General features: G+C 41.1%; 1 pseudogene; it reads right to left on the bottom strand.

The window, feature by feature from the left end:
* Positions 1–13,568: 13,568 nt before the first annotated feature.
* On the bottom strand, positions 13,569–13,846 carry LOC132482492 (large ribosomal subunit protein eL43-like; annotated as a pseudogene).
* Between the last annotated feature and the right edge of the window lie 1,681 nt (positions 13,847–15,527).

The following is a 15,527-nucleotide window of genomic DNA, read 5'->3' as shown; positions in this document are numbered from 1 at the left end:
CCACCCCCACCCCACCCCCCACCCCCCTCTCTCGCTCTCTCGCTCTCTCTCTCTCTCTCTCTCTCTCTCTCTCTCTCGCCCGCCCTCTCTCTCTCTCCCTCTCTCGCCCGCTCTCTCTCTCTCTCTCTCTCTCTCTCTCTCTCGCCCGCCCTCTCTCTCTCTCCCTCTCTCGCCCGCTCTCTCTCTCTCTCTCTCTCTCTCTCTCTCTCTCTCTCTCTCTCTCTCTCGCCCGCCCTCTCTCTCTCTCCCTCTCTCGCCCTCTCTCTCTCTCTCTCTCTCTCTCTCTCTCCCTCTCTCTCCCTCTCTCTCTCAGCGTGGCAGGGAGCGAGAAGGGGGGGAGGGCAGCCTTTTCCCATTCTCCTCGCTCAGCGTCAGAGCCGGACAATAAGAGTCTTCATGGCCTGAAACCCCAAGGGATTTTCTACCTTTGTGCCTTGATAGTCAGAATCGGTGATTGGCAGGAGTGGGGGAGGGGGGTGAGAGGTGGCACTGGGGAGTCTCCAACTCAACTCTCATTCTTACTAAGCTTTCTTTTCTACATGAGGTTACCTCACCCCTGAAATCTTTCCCAAGGACCCTACCAGATTGTGGACAGCCATCTGACGCCAACCCCTCAGCCCTGACCCTCAACTGTGGGTGTTTCCTAATGCAGTCAGCAGGAGAATAGAAGATGATTTCAACCACCACCTGTACACAGATAATTAATCCCATATAGATTTCTAGGCCCCAGTCTCTCCATAGTGTACCTCCAGCTACCTATAAATGTTAAACTAAATATTATCTATGAAATTCTGACAATATTGAAATATTAGAGGAGGGAGCTTATTTAATTCCATTTTACTGATGAGTAAACTGAGGCTCAGAGGCATAACTTGCCTGACATACACCATAATTATTTGTTGACCACCTTACTGGTAAAACCTGGTGTATTGGACTTCAATACTGGCCTCTTTGGGTACCATACCTCATTTAAATGCACAAGAAAAGGAGGCATGGCAGCAAGCAAAGCCAAACCAGGAGAAGCACCAGCATGGAGACAAGCCCTTTTAGGCTAGCAGTTTCTGGGAAACAGAAGAGGAGCAGAAGAATCAAAGAAAGATCAAACCGGGTGTCAGACCCTAAAACCCCATCCAGCCTAATCAGTTCTTAGAACGGAGCACCAAGGGTTGTGAAGGTGTGGTTCTCTTCCACCAAGACATCTTGGAGATTAAGGATGGGCCTAAATATCCTTGTTTCCTTTAAATAATCCATTATGAATACGTCACCAATGAATCTATCTAAAATATAAATCCTTTTTGAAGTAACTGGTAGTTTCAGCTAGCTACAGCTCCATTTTGGCTTTCCTTAAGTATTCATTGAGTACTGACTATGTAGAGCAGCTAGCATAGCAATGAAGAGACTACAAAGGATACAGAAAATAAAATCCTGGCCCTCGTAGTCTTAAAAATCTAGTTAGTGATAGAAAACACACACAATACAATTGAAACTGTATTACCTAGTGGTTAGGAGTGCAGTCTTTGGAGTTAGACTTAGGTTAAATTTCCAGCTCAGACACTGTGTGGCCTTGAGCAAATCACCTAACATCTCTGAGCCTCAGTTTTTGGATATAATATACATGTTTCACAGGGTTGTTGAGATGCTTAGATGAGATTATGAAGTCAACTCTTCCTGCCTGGCACATGGGAAGTATTCAATAAAAACTTAATTCATATTCAGAATAATACTTTAGTGTGTATGATAATTATTTGGTTACTTAGATTAGGTGATTGATTCAATTATGAGATTAATCGACAAATTGCTGTTGTAAATATTCAGGGAAAGAAGTCCTTGGTACAGACCGGAATATATAAAGAAGGCCTCTTAGTTTGCAAGGGGTTGAGGCATGAAGTAAAGTCAGGGTCCCATGTAGAGACCAGCCTAGCATGTGCAGGTTAACAGTGGACTTAATAGGCATTCAATTATTCAATAAAAACTTGATCAGTTAATTAGAAGCATTAGGAGGTGCTCTCCAATTCTAGCGTTCCAAGATTTTATGCAACACTTCTCATTCACCTACCTATCCCTTTCATGAATTTGTAGAATTCAACCATATTTCCTTCCTCAGATTTTATTTTTCCAGAAGTTCCATGATGTCCTCCACCATTATGGATTTCTCCAGCTTCATTAACTCTTTCTTGTGGTATAATGGCCAGGTGCAAAACATTGAATTTTTTGTTTGTTTTTATTATAAAACAATTTAACACTAATGAAAACTGCAAAAAAAGAAAAAAACCCACCCAATATTTTCATATAATTTTGCATGCTTCTGTTTTCATGATCAAATAAATATTTTTCAAATTACTTCTAGTGTTCAAAATTATCATTGTTAGTGGTTACATAATATTCCATAGCACTGATGTACCATTATTTATTTAACCATTTAAACATTTATTCAGGTTGTTTCCAGTTTTCCTTTGTTCTAAGAAACACCTTCATTAATACGATGTCTCTAGTTGAATTACTTTCTTAGGCTTCATTCCCAGGATTGGAATTATTGAATCAAAGATAATGAACATATTTGTAAATGTTGATACTTGTTACAGTGCATTCCCAAAGGATTTTTATCAGTTTACAGCGCTATCAGCCATGTTACAGCAAAGCAACATTACCACAATCTCACCAGCATAGCTATAATTTAAACAAGTCATTTGCTAATAAAATCAAAGTAGAAGTGCATTCTGTTTAGAATTACTGTTTCTTTTGGAAATTGTTTATTCATATCTTTTCTTTTTCCAACTTAGTTATTTGGGTCCTGATGCTTTCCTTATAAATGAGATTTAATTCTTTATATAGATATTAACCTTTCTTCTGTAATATTCGATTCAAATATTTTCCTATGTTTGTTGCTTTCATTTACAGAGCTTAAAATTTTTTAACTTTTTATTGAGGTACCGTATACACAGAGAAATGTGAACACTGGTATCAAAAGTGTACAGCTCAATGAATGCTCACAAAATGAACACACTCCTGTAACAGCACCCACATCAAGAAACAAACCATTATCAGTGCCCCAGAAATCCCCTTCATGCTTCCTTCCAGTAACTACTTTCCCTTCTGACAAGGGCAACCTCTGTCCCAACTTCTAACAGCCTAGATTTTTTTTTTACCTGTTTTTGTTCTTTATATAAATGGAAACATATAGTAAGTACTCTTTTGATAATTGAGATAAAATTCACATACCATAAAATTCAACCTTTTGGGGCTTCCCTGGTGGTGCAGTGGTTGAGAGTCCGCCTGCCGATGCAGGGGACACGGATCGTGCCACGGTCTGGGAAGATCCCTCGTGCCGCGGAGCGGCTGGGCCCGTGAGCCATGGCCGCTGAGCCTGCGCGTCTGGAGCCTGTGCTCCGCAACGGGAGAGGCCACAACAGTGAGAGGTCCGTGTCTCGCAAAAAAAAGTTAAAATTCAACCTTTTGAAGTGAACAATTCACTAGATTTAGTATAGCCACAGAGCTGTACACCCATCACTACAATCAATTTTATACATATTCATCATCCCAACAAGAAACCCCGTTCCCATTTCCAGTCATTCCCCATTTCCTCCCAAACCCCTCACTCCAGCCCTAGGAAACCACAATTCTACTTCCGGTCTCCATAACTTTGCCTATTTTTCTAGACATTTTCACCTAAATGGAAGCACGCAATATGTGGTCTTCTGTGAACCAGCTTCTTTCATTTAGCATAATGTTTTCAAGGTTCATTGATGTTCTACCATGTGTAAGTACATACTTCATTCCTTTTTATTGCCAAATAATGTTCCATTGTATGGAAAAAAAATTATTTATCCATTAATCAGCCAATGGACATTTGGGTTTTCTCCCTTTTTTTTTGCTATTATGAATAATGCTGCTATGAACATTAGTATATAAGTTTTTCTGTGGACATATGTGTTACATTATTTTGAGTACATACCTAGTAGTAGAATTGTTGAATCATATGGTAACTCTATTTTTAATGTTTCAAGGAACTGCCACACTGTTTCCCACAAAGGCTGCACCATTTTACATTCCCACCAGCAGTATTATGAGGGTTCCATTTATTCGACATTCTCACCAACACTTGTTATAATCCATCTTTTTTTTTATCATAGCCATCCTAGTAAGTGTGAAGTGGTATGTTATTGTGTTTTTTTTGGTTTTTTTGTTTTGTTTTGTTTTGTTTTTTGCGGTACGCGGGCCTCTCACTGTTGTGGCCTCTCCCGTTGCGGAGCACAGGCTCCAGACGCGCAGGCTCAGCGGCCATGGCTCACGGGCCCAGCCGCTCCGCGGCATGTGGGATCTTCCCAGACCATGGCACGAACCCGTGTCCCCTGCATCAGCAGGTGAACTCTCAACCACTGCGCCACCAGGGAAGCCCTAGATTGTCTTTTTATTGTAGAGTCTAGACACTAGATCCTTATCAGATATAAGATCTGCTAATATTTTTGCCCATTCTATGAGCTGTTTTTTCACTTTGTTCATAGTGTCTTTTGATACACAAAAGTTTTTAATTTTGACAAAGTCCAATTTATCTATTTTTTCTTTGATTGCTTCTGCTTTAAGTGTCATATGTAAGAAACCATTGCCTAATCCATGGTCACAAAGGTTTACACCTATGCTTCCCTCTAAGAGTTTTTTTGTTGTTGTTGTTGTTGTTTTTGTTTTTGTTACACGGGCCTTTCACTGTTGTGGCCTCTCCCGTTGTGGAGCACAGGCTCCAGACGCGCAGGCCCAGCGGCCATGGCTCACGGGCCCAGCCGCTGCGCGACACGTGGGATCCTCCTGAACCAGGGCACGAACCTGCGTCCCCCACATCGGCAGGCGGACTCTCAACCACTGCGCCACCAGGGAAGCCCCCCTCTAAGAGTTTTATGGTTTTACCTCTTATATTTAGGTCTTTGATCCATTTTTGAGTTAATTTCTGTACAAGGTGTGAGGTAGGGGTCCAAATCCATTCTTTTGCAAATGGATATCAAGTGTCCCAATGCCATTTATTGAAAAGACTATTCTTTCCCCCATTGAATTGTCTTGGCACCCTTGTCAAAAATCAACTGACCAAAAATGTGAGCGTTTAATTCTGGCCTCTCAATTCTATTCCACTGAGTTATATGTCTGTCCTTATGCCAGTCCCACACTCTTGATTACTGTAGCTTTATAGTAATTTTTTTTTTTTTTTTTGTGGTACGCGGGACTCTCACTGCTGTGGCCTCTTCCGTTGCAGAGCACAGGCTCCGGACGCACAGCCTCAGCGGCCATGGCTCACGGGCCCAGCTGCTCTGCGGTATGTGGGATCTTTCTGGACCGGGGCACGAACCCGTGTCCCTTGCATCGGCAGGCAGACTCTCAACCACTTCGCCACCAGGGAAGCCCCTGTAGTAAGTTTTGAAATTGGAAATGCAAGTCCCTTAATTTTGTTCTTCTCTTTCAATATTCTTTCGACTATTCTGGGGTCCCTTGAATTTCCATGTGAAATGTAGGATCTGCTTGCCAATTTCTGCAAAGAAGACAGCTGGAATTTTGATGGATACTGCCTTATATCCATAGATTAATTTGGATAGTATTGCCATCTTAACAATATCAACTCTTCTGAACTGTGAACATGGGATGTCTTTCCATTTTTTAAGGTCTTTTTAATTTCTGTCAACAATATTTTGTAGTTTTCAGAGAGTAAGTTTTGTACTTCTTTTGATAAATATATTCCCAAGTATATTATTCTTTTTAATGTTATTGTAAATAAAATGTTTCCTTATATTTTTCACTGGTCCTATAGAAATATAATTGATATCTGTATTTAGATCCTGTACCTTGCAACCTGGCTGAGCTCACTTATAAGTTCTAATAGTGTTTTAATGGATTCCTTAGGACTTTCTATATACAAGATCATATCATCTGCAAACAGAGATGGTTTCACTTTTTCATTTCCAATCTGAATGCCCTTTATTTCTTTTCCTTACCTAATTGCTCTAGCTCAAACTTCCAGTACAGTGTTGAATAGAAGTGGTGAGAGTAGACATCCTTGCCTTGTTTCTGATTAGAGGGGGAAAGCACTCAGGTTTTCGCCATTAAGTATGATGGCTAGCTGTGGGTTTTTTTTTTTTTTTTTTTTTTTTTTGGCCGCGTTGGGTCTTCCTTGCTGCGTGCAGGCTTTCTCTCTAGTTGCGGCAAGTGGGGGCTACTCTTTGTTGCAGCGCGTGGGCTTCTCATTGTCGTGGCTTCTCTTGTTGCAGAGCACGGGCTCTAGGCACACGGGCTTCAGTAGTTGTGGCATGCAGGCTCAGTCATTGTGGCTCACGAGCTCTAGAGCGCAGGCTCAGTAGTTGTGGTGCACAGGCTTTGTTGCTCTGTGGCACGTGGGATCTTCCCGGACCAGGGCTTGAACCCATGTCCCCTGCACTGGCAGGCGGATTCTTAACCACTGTGCCACCAGGGAAGTCCCTGTGGGGTTTTTGTATATACCCTTTACCAGACTGAGGAAATTCATTCAACATTAACTTTTTGAGTTTCATCCATATTGTTGTGTGTCATTGTAGATCATTCATTCTTAGTTGTATGGTATTCCTTTGTGGGATATATCAAATATATCATAATTTATTCCTTCTACCTTGTTGATCAACTTTTGGTTATTTTCCAGGTTTTAGCTACTACAAGCAGTACTGCTATGAACATTCTAGTAAATATCATTTGCTGAACACATATGTACATTCCTATTGAGTATAAACCTATCAGTGGACTTGCTGAGCATAGAATGTGAGTATATTTAATTTTGAAATTTTATGTTCGAAGTTGCCAAACTTAATTTCAAAAGAACATTAATAGTATTGGATAATACACTGAATTTTAAGAGAATTCATAAGGTCATAGTGATGTTTTTAAATGGCAGGGGGAAGCTCTTCTTTATAGAAGAACACCAGCTAATAAACCTACAAGAAATGCTAGAATTCAAAACTCACCGTTTTGTACTCACCCAAGTAATAACTGATTCAGATAAGCATAATCAATAGATGATCCTTGAGTGATGGAAAACAAGATATTCACATGATCTCAAAGTAGCACCCCACAGTTTACATATTAATTACAAAAGGAAAAGTACCTACATTAGTTTTCTATTTCTGCCGTAACAAATTACTACAGATGTATAGGCTTAAAACAACACAAATTTATTATTCCACACTTTATATAGGTCAGAAGTCCAGCACTGCATGGCTGGATTCTTTGCTCAGGGTCTCACAGGGATAAAATCAAAGTATCTGCATTCCTTTTTAGATGCTCTGGGGAAGAGCATCTAAAATTCATTTCCAAGCTCATTCACGTTGTTCGTAGAATTTAGTTCCATGCAATTGTAGGACTGAAGTCCCGTTTCCTTAACATATGATCTTCTCCATTTCCAAGCTCTAAAGCATCAAATCCTTCTGCTTTGAATCTCTCTGACCTCCCCTCTTCTACTTTTAAGGGCTTCTGTGATTACACAGGGCCCACTGAGGTAATCCAAGACAATCTCCCTGCTTTGGATTGGTAACCTTAATTATATTTGCAAAGTCCTTTTTGCCATGTAATATATAACACATTCACAGGGAGAGAAGGTCATGGGAGCCAAAATTCTGCCTACAACAGAACCTGTATAGTGAAGAGATCTAGGGGGAACTACCTTAACCAAATGATCAAAGTTAGCTTCACAAATAATGGAACCAAATGATCAAAGTTAGCTTCACAAATAATGGGACAAATTGACATTCTGTCACTCCAGATGTGATGTAATGAGCAATACATATCATCCATGACATATTTTTGCCAAAAAATTTTAACCTGAATCTAGTCATGAGGAAATAATCAGACAATCCAGATTGTGAGACATTTGACAAGACAAAAGACAACTAGCCAGAACTCTGCAACTGTCTTGAAAGACAAAAGACAAAAAAAGCGAGGGGATTATTTTTTTTAACATCTTTATTAGCGTGTAATTGCTGTACAATGGTGTGTTAGTTTCTGCTTTATAACAAAGTGAATCAGTTATACATATACATATGTCCCCATATCTCTTCCCTCTTGCGTCTCCCTCCCTGCCACCCTCCCTATCCCACCCCTCTAGGTGGTCACAAAGCACGAGCTGATCTACCTGTGCTATGAAGCTGCTTCCCACTAGCTATCTAGTTTACATTCGGTAGTGTATATATGTCCATGCCACTCTCTCACTTTGTCCCAGCTTACCCTTCCCCCTCCCCGTATCCTCAAGTCCATTCTCTAGTAGGTCTGCGTCTTTATTCAGGGGGATTATTTTAGATTAAAGAGACATTGGGACTTCCCTCATGGCGCAGTGGTTAAGAATCCACCTGCCAATGCAGGGGACACGAGTTCGAGCCCTGGTCCGGGAAGATCCCACATGCCGCAGAGTAAGCCCATGCACCACAACTACTGAGTCCGTGTGCCAAAACTACTGAGCCTGCATGCCACAGCTACTGAAGCCTGAGAGCCTGGAGTCTGTGCTCTGCAGCAAGAGAAGCCACTGCAATGAGAAGCCCACGCACCCCAATGAAGAGCAGCCCCCGCTCGCCGCAACTAGAGAAAACCCACGCACAGCAACGAAGACCCAACGCAGCCAAAAAATAAATTAAGTAAGCAAATAATAAATAAAACTTTTTTAAAAAGGAGACATGACATTATAAAGTGCATATTTCTCGATTGGAACTTTGATTTTTTTTAAAAACAACTATAAAGGACATTATTGGGGCTACTGGGGAAATTTGAATGTGGACTATGTGTTAGATGATGATAGTGTATCAGTACTAGTTTCCTGTGCATGATAATGGTATTGAGGTTATGTAGGAGAATGTCCTTGTTCTTAGGAGACACGTGCTGAGAGTATTTAGGGATGAAGTGTCACAAATGGGTCAGCAAAAATAATGTGCATATGTGTGTATGCACGTGCATGCACATGAGAGTGTGTGTAGAGGGAGAGAAAGAAAGCAAATGTGGCAAACACTGACAATTGGTGAATTTAGGTAAACAGTATATGGGTATTCATTACACTACTAAAATTATCCATAGGCTTGAATTTTTAAAAATTTTTTTAATTAAAAGTTTTAAATGGGGGGGCTTCCCTGGTGGCGCAGTGGTAGAGAGTCCGCCTGCCAATGCAGGGAACACGGGTTCGTGCCCCGGTCCGGGAAGATCCCACATGCCGCGGAGCGGCCGGGCCCGTGAGCCAGGGCCACTGAGCATGCGCGTCCGGAGCCCGTGCTCCGCAACGGGAGAGGCCACAACAGTGAGAGGCCCGCGTACCGCAAAAAAAAAAAAAAAACTTTTAAATGATCACCCTCTTATAGATGATATCTCACTTTTTCTACTTAACCCTGTAATCCATCTGGAATTTACTTTGGTGTTTGAAATGTGATATTATATATATTATGTATATAAATAATTTGAAGTTTTGTCAAAATACAAATCAGTCGGCCTAATACAATTCATTAGTCATTTTTTCTCGACTGTCTGATTATGTCTACTTTATCATGCAGTAAATTCTCAAATATACTAGCATATAGCTCTGGATTCTCTATTTTTCACTGATCTATGTCTGCTTTTATGCCAGCACATTAAATTTAGTTTTTAATTTAAAAATTACAAAAGCAAAACATGTAAGAGAGAAAATAAAAATCCACTTCCACCCACTGTGAGATCTCCACTGTTAACAGTTTGTTTTGCTTTCTTCTAGATTCCGTGCCTATACAAGAAAATATACACATAATTTAAATTTAAATACAGATAGCTTTTTTTTAGTTAATTAATTAATTAATTTATTTATTTATTTTTGGCTGTGTTGGGTCTTCATTGCTGTGCACAGGCTTCCTCTAGCTGCGGTGAGCGGGGCCTACTCTTCGTTGGGGCGCGCGGGCTTCTCATTGTGGTGGCTTCTCTTGTTGCGGGGCATGGGCTCTAGGCAAGTGGGCTTCAGTCGTCAGTTGTTGCAGCACGCGGGCTCAGTCATTGTGGCAGACAGGCTCTAGAGCACAGTCTCAGTAGTTGTAGCACACGGGCTTAGTTGCTCCGCGGCATGTGGAGTCTTCCCCAACCAGGGCTCGAACCCGTGTCCCCTGCATTGGTAGGCAGATTTTTTTTTTTTTTTTTTTTTTGTGGTACGCGGGCCTCTCACTGTTGTGGCCTCTTCCATTGCGGAGCACAGGCTCCGGACGCGCAGGCTCAGCGGCCATGGCTCACAGGCCCAGCTGCTCCACGGCACGTGGGATCCTCCCGGACCAGGGCACGAACCCGCGTCCCCTGCATCGGCAGGCGGGGTAGGCGGATTCTGAACCACTGCGCCACCAGGGAAGTCCCCAGATAGGCTTTTAAAATACAAATATGATTATACTATACATGTTCTTCTGGGTTTTTTTTTCTTGAAAATATATTTTGAACTGCTTTCCAGATCAGTTTTCATGGGACCCCCTCACTTTTTAAAATGGCTGTCTCGTGTTCCACAGTAGGGGTGGCCCATAATTTATTTAACCAGTCCCCTATTTATGCACATTTATGTGGTTTCTAGTTTCTTTTCCCAGCACATTTTAAATAATGGGCACTTTACCATATTTTAACATTTGTTAACGCAAGACTTACTCCTTTTACGTAGTACTGCAAGCAGTTTATTTTTCAAAGTGAAACAGTCATTTCACAGTCATTTCTGCTATCTTGCTTGTTTTGAAAATGAGATTTTGTTCCAAAGCGATTGATATACCGAGGCAACAATTTTAGCAGAATGCAAATTCCGCCTTTGCTTATGTGCAGTTTGGTCTATGGGAAACAGTGAACGAATGCAGAAAACTGCACGCAGATAAACCAAGCTGTGCAGGAATACACATGCAGGACACATGCATACTCTGCAGACATCTACCAGCTACATCAGTTCACCACGAGAACTTCAGTCCCACCTATCCTTCTGGTGTTACAACTTTGCATCAAATTTCGGATAACTCTCTTTCCACCACTTTACAGTAATTCACAAGCTAAAATCATTCAGTGCCCACTTCCACAAGCAAACTTTAGGTCTCTTTCAAGGTAAAGTGTCATATTTATTGTAGTATTCACGCATTCCTTATCATTTAATTGGTGTAAAACTGTGATACCATTTTGATTAATCATCTCCTATCTTTTTTGTGTCACTGACAAAGATTTGTAGTATTGTGCCTCTAACCCCATCTTACCCATAAGCCATGTGGCTTTTATTGCACAATTTTGCATAGCTCGGTGATTTTCAGAAATGCGTATGTTGACTATAGCAGAACTGACTGTATTGAGTTTCAAGAAAAACTTTGTTGAGGTTCCGAATGGAATGATAATAAATCCATAAATCCATTTTAAGAGAATATTCTGATATATTTAGTTTTTCTATCCAGAAACAAAAGATGTCTCTTTATTAAACTCATTTTATATTTTTCAATTAAGTTTTGTAGTTTTTCTTAAGTCATATGTATCTCTCATTGAGTTTATTTTAAAACATTATATATATATGTATATTTCTTACATGTCATAGGATCTCTTGTGCTGTATTTTCTAACTGGTTATTTATGGTGTACAAGATTGCTACTGATTTTTGGATATGCCTCTTACCTGGGGAATACTCAGGCATACAACCACATTATCTGCAAGTCATATTTTTGTCTCTTCTTTTCAAATATTGATTCCTCTTATTTCTGTTTCAAATCTTATTGCACTAGCCAGAACACCCAAGACAATATTAAAGAATAATGGCAATAACAGGCATCCTTGTTTTATTTTCAATTTACAAGGGAGTAAGTATGATGACTGTTGGTTTGGGGTTTCCTTTACCGCATTAAGAAAATGTCCTTCTATTTCTATTTTTTTAATAAATTTATTTATTTATTTATTTATTTTTGGTGGTGTTGGGTCTTCGTTGCTGCACGGGGGCTTTCTCTAGTTGCGGCGAGCGGGGGCTACTCTTCCTTGTGGTGCACAGGCTTCTCACTGCGGTGGCTTCTCTTGTTGCACAGCACAGGCTCTAGGCACATGGGCTCAGTAGTTGTGGCTCACAGGCTCTAGAGCGCAGGCTCAGTAGTTGTGGCGTGCAGGCTTAGTTGCTCCACGGCATGTGGGATCTTCCGGGACCAGGGCACGAACCTGTGTCCCCTGCGCTGGCAGGCAGATTCTTAACCACTGCACCACCAGGGAAGTCCTATTTCTATTTTTTAAAGTTATTTTATTAGGAAGAGATGTTTACCACATTGTTCCACATAAGATGTTTCCTTTCATTTTCAATTATCTTGTTTGGCATTATATTAGCCACACTGAACATTTCAAACCTCTGAGCTTTTGCCTAGGCTGTGTCTCTTATCTAAAATGCCCCTCCTCTTCTTAGCTTAGAAACGCCTACTCATGTTTCAAGACAGGCCTGTATTACACAGGCCTTTTTTTTTTTAATACAGAAATCCAACTCAAACTAGTATAGGCAAAAAAGGGAATATATTGGCTCATATAAATGGGAAGGGCAAGGAAAGATCTCACTTTAGGAACAGTGAGATGCAAACAATGCCACCAGGCTCCCTCTTTCTAGGCCCTGTTTCTTTCTGCTCATCTCCTGCCACGGGTCCCCTCCGTGTGGCAGCTTGTGGTGGGGAGGTAGAGATTGAGACAGAGATATCCTTACAACTTGTAATCTAAGAAAAACTCTGAAGACCCAATATCTTTGTCCACATATCAATCTCCTATGAGGTCTCTGGCTGGCCCTACTTGAGACCTGTACCCAGCCCAGGCTTATGGGCTACCATGAGTGGTCAAGTCTCGGTCCTGTGCCCACCTCTGCACTCAGGGGTGGAGTGGAAGTCTTCTGCACAGTCCCAAGGGGACTGTATGTGCCAGAAAGGGGCGGGTCTCCACAGGTCAGAGCAGGCAGATGTCTGTTAGAGAATGAACCTCTTTTCTCTTTCTACCTCCTCACTGCTCCTCTCTAGGAAGAAAACTGACTAATCTGACTAATGATTTTGAGAGAAGGTACTGGGTATGTATGGCTCCGCTCTTCCTGAGTTCCCACTTTTGAAGCCATCCTGCCTATAGAGAGGGTGCATTCTGATTTGCTCTCTGTGAGGATGGCCTAGGTTGCCCGACCAGGTGAGTTAAGTCTCTCTAATTCAGTGCAGAGAATTAAAGAAAATTAAAAGGCCCACTTGACTGCAGCTCTAAAGTCATGTCCACTCAACAGTTTCATCAGTAAGAATGCTGAGATTTTAATCTCCATTTACTGGTCTCCTATGCCTTATTTCTCAGTTGGTTAGAAATTATGAAGGGGGAAAAGGAAGCATTATGTATTGACTCCTTTAAAACCTTAACATCCTCTACTCAGGTAGTGTTAATCTCTGGTTCTTCTGGTTTTGTTTGTTTGTTTTTGTTTTTTCCAACAAAAATTAGAAGGATTTTAATATCCAAGTCTTCTTTTAGAAAGTAAAATTAATGCAATGCAAATAAGAACATTTAACAACAAACCAAAGTAATTTTGTTACATAAATTAACCCATTTATTATAGGCTAGCAACATTTCAAAAGGTGGTGCTTCTACTGGTCCTTCAATTCCTTCAGACTTCTGATGGCAGACTTTATTGTGACAGCAGAAGTGGTGGTGTGGTCCAAGCACCACCAGCTACCGTTTTCATGCAGGAACCACAGTGCCAAATGCCCATAGCTTATCTCTTCATCTTGGTTTTGCCACCAAAGGAGCAAGTGTACTTTGCGTGCTGGCCGATTTCAATTTTCTTCACCATTTTCCTGAGGGAAGCACCATAATGGGTCCCGTATTTACCCACGATTCCAACCTTCTTGGTGCATTTAGCCATGTCACCAAAACCTAGGTCTGAGAGAGCTTGTTCTTCTGTTTATATATCTAACATAGTACTTCTTCTATAAAAGAATAATTGTATTCAGGGACTTCCCTGGCAGTCCAGTGGTTAAGACTCCATGCTTCCCATGCAGGAGGTTCAAGTGTTCGATCCCTGGTTGGGAAACTAAGCTCCCACATGCCACATGGCTAAGAAAAAGAATAATCGTGTTCATATTTTTCATATCCCCCACTAGGCAGGCCTTCTCAGGTATAAAGATCATTTTATTCTTCTTCTAACCCCAGCACCTGGTATCTTGCTAAGTTGCTGGTCTTTATGAGGAAAGAAAAAGGATAGTTCCTTTTGAATTACCTTTGAAATAAAAGCTTCTCAAAAACAGTTTTCGAAGTTTAATTACATTCCATCCACTAGTTGCTCATCTATATGCTTACTTATTAGCCTTTTAATAAACTCTTAATATTAGGAATGCTAACTCTAATGAAAACCATGTTGCCCTGCATCTAGATTATGTCTCCTTAATTACAGGTTCTGCAAGTTTGCTTCATGGAGGGGAGCCCGTATGATTCAATGACCTTTGAACTAGATAAGAGAAAATGCACCCAAAGATGGATGCTAGAGTTGGATGAACCAGCTCCTGATGAATGGGCAAAAGTATGCAGTTTCAGAGCTGAGAGCAGTGTGGGAAGAGAGAGCCCAAAAAGAAAGCAATAAGAAGGCACAGATATACTAAAGGGTAAAAATGGAGGTGATTATAAAGGTATCTGGAAACAGTTGCTTGGAATCTGTGTGCTCATATGTTGAGACATAATATCATAGTTGGGTGAACCTGGGAGACCACAGCAATACAAGGTTCCTGCTTTGACATCTCTTAAGTGTGGTCCCATAGAAAGAGAAAAATAGTAGTCTAAAGTACATGATATGGATACTTTGATTTAAACATCTTCTCGGGATGGGAATTCATAGTTAGATGTCAAAGAAAGGGCCAGATGAAAGGTTCTACAGGGGTTTCGTTGTAGGGTAGTGGATAGAGGTGTTATTGCAGTCCAGAAATGAATCCCCTGGTTTTCAGATTAAAAAAACAAGTTTAAAAAAATTCTTTAATTGAGGTACAATTGACATAACATTATATTAGTTTCAGGTGTACAATGTAATGATACAACATTTGTATGTATTGCAAAATGATCACCACAATAAATCCAAGTTAACATCCGTCACCACACACAGTAACAAAATTTTTTTTCTTGTGATGAGAACCATCAAGATCCACTCTCCTACTTTCAAATATGCAGTACAGTATTATTAACTATAGTCACCATGCTGTACATTACATTCCCATGACTTAGTCATTTTATAACTGGAAGTTTTACCTTTTGATCCCCTTCATGCATAAAAACAAGTCTTTTTTTTTTTTTTGCAGTACGCGGGCCTCTCACTGTTGTGGCCTCTCCCATTGCAGAGCACAGGCTCCGGACGAGAAGGCTCAGCGGCCATGGCTCACGGGCCCAGCTGCTCCACGGCATGTGGGATCTTCCCGGACGAGGGCATGAACCCGTGTCCCCTGCATCGGCAGGCGGATTCTCAACCACTGCGCCACCAGGGAAGCCCAGAACAAGTCATTTTTAATTATTTTACTCAAAAGAGAACCAGTCAATAGGGTCAACCTCACTAGAGCTTGACT

The sequence above is a fragment of the Mesoplodon densirostris genome, chromosome X (assembly GCF_025265405.1).
Source record: "Mesoplodon densirostris isolate mMesDen1 chromosome X, mMesDen1 primary haplotype, whole genome shotgun sequence".
Lineage (NCBI taxonomy): Eukaryota > Metazoa > Chordata > Mammalia > Artiodactyla > Ziphiidae > Mesoplodon > Mesoplodon densirostris.
Note: the sequence above shows the minus strand (reverse complement) of the source record. Positions and strands in the feature narration are given on the sequence as shown.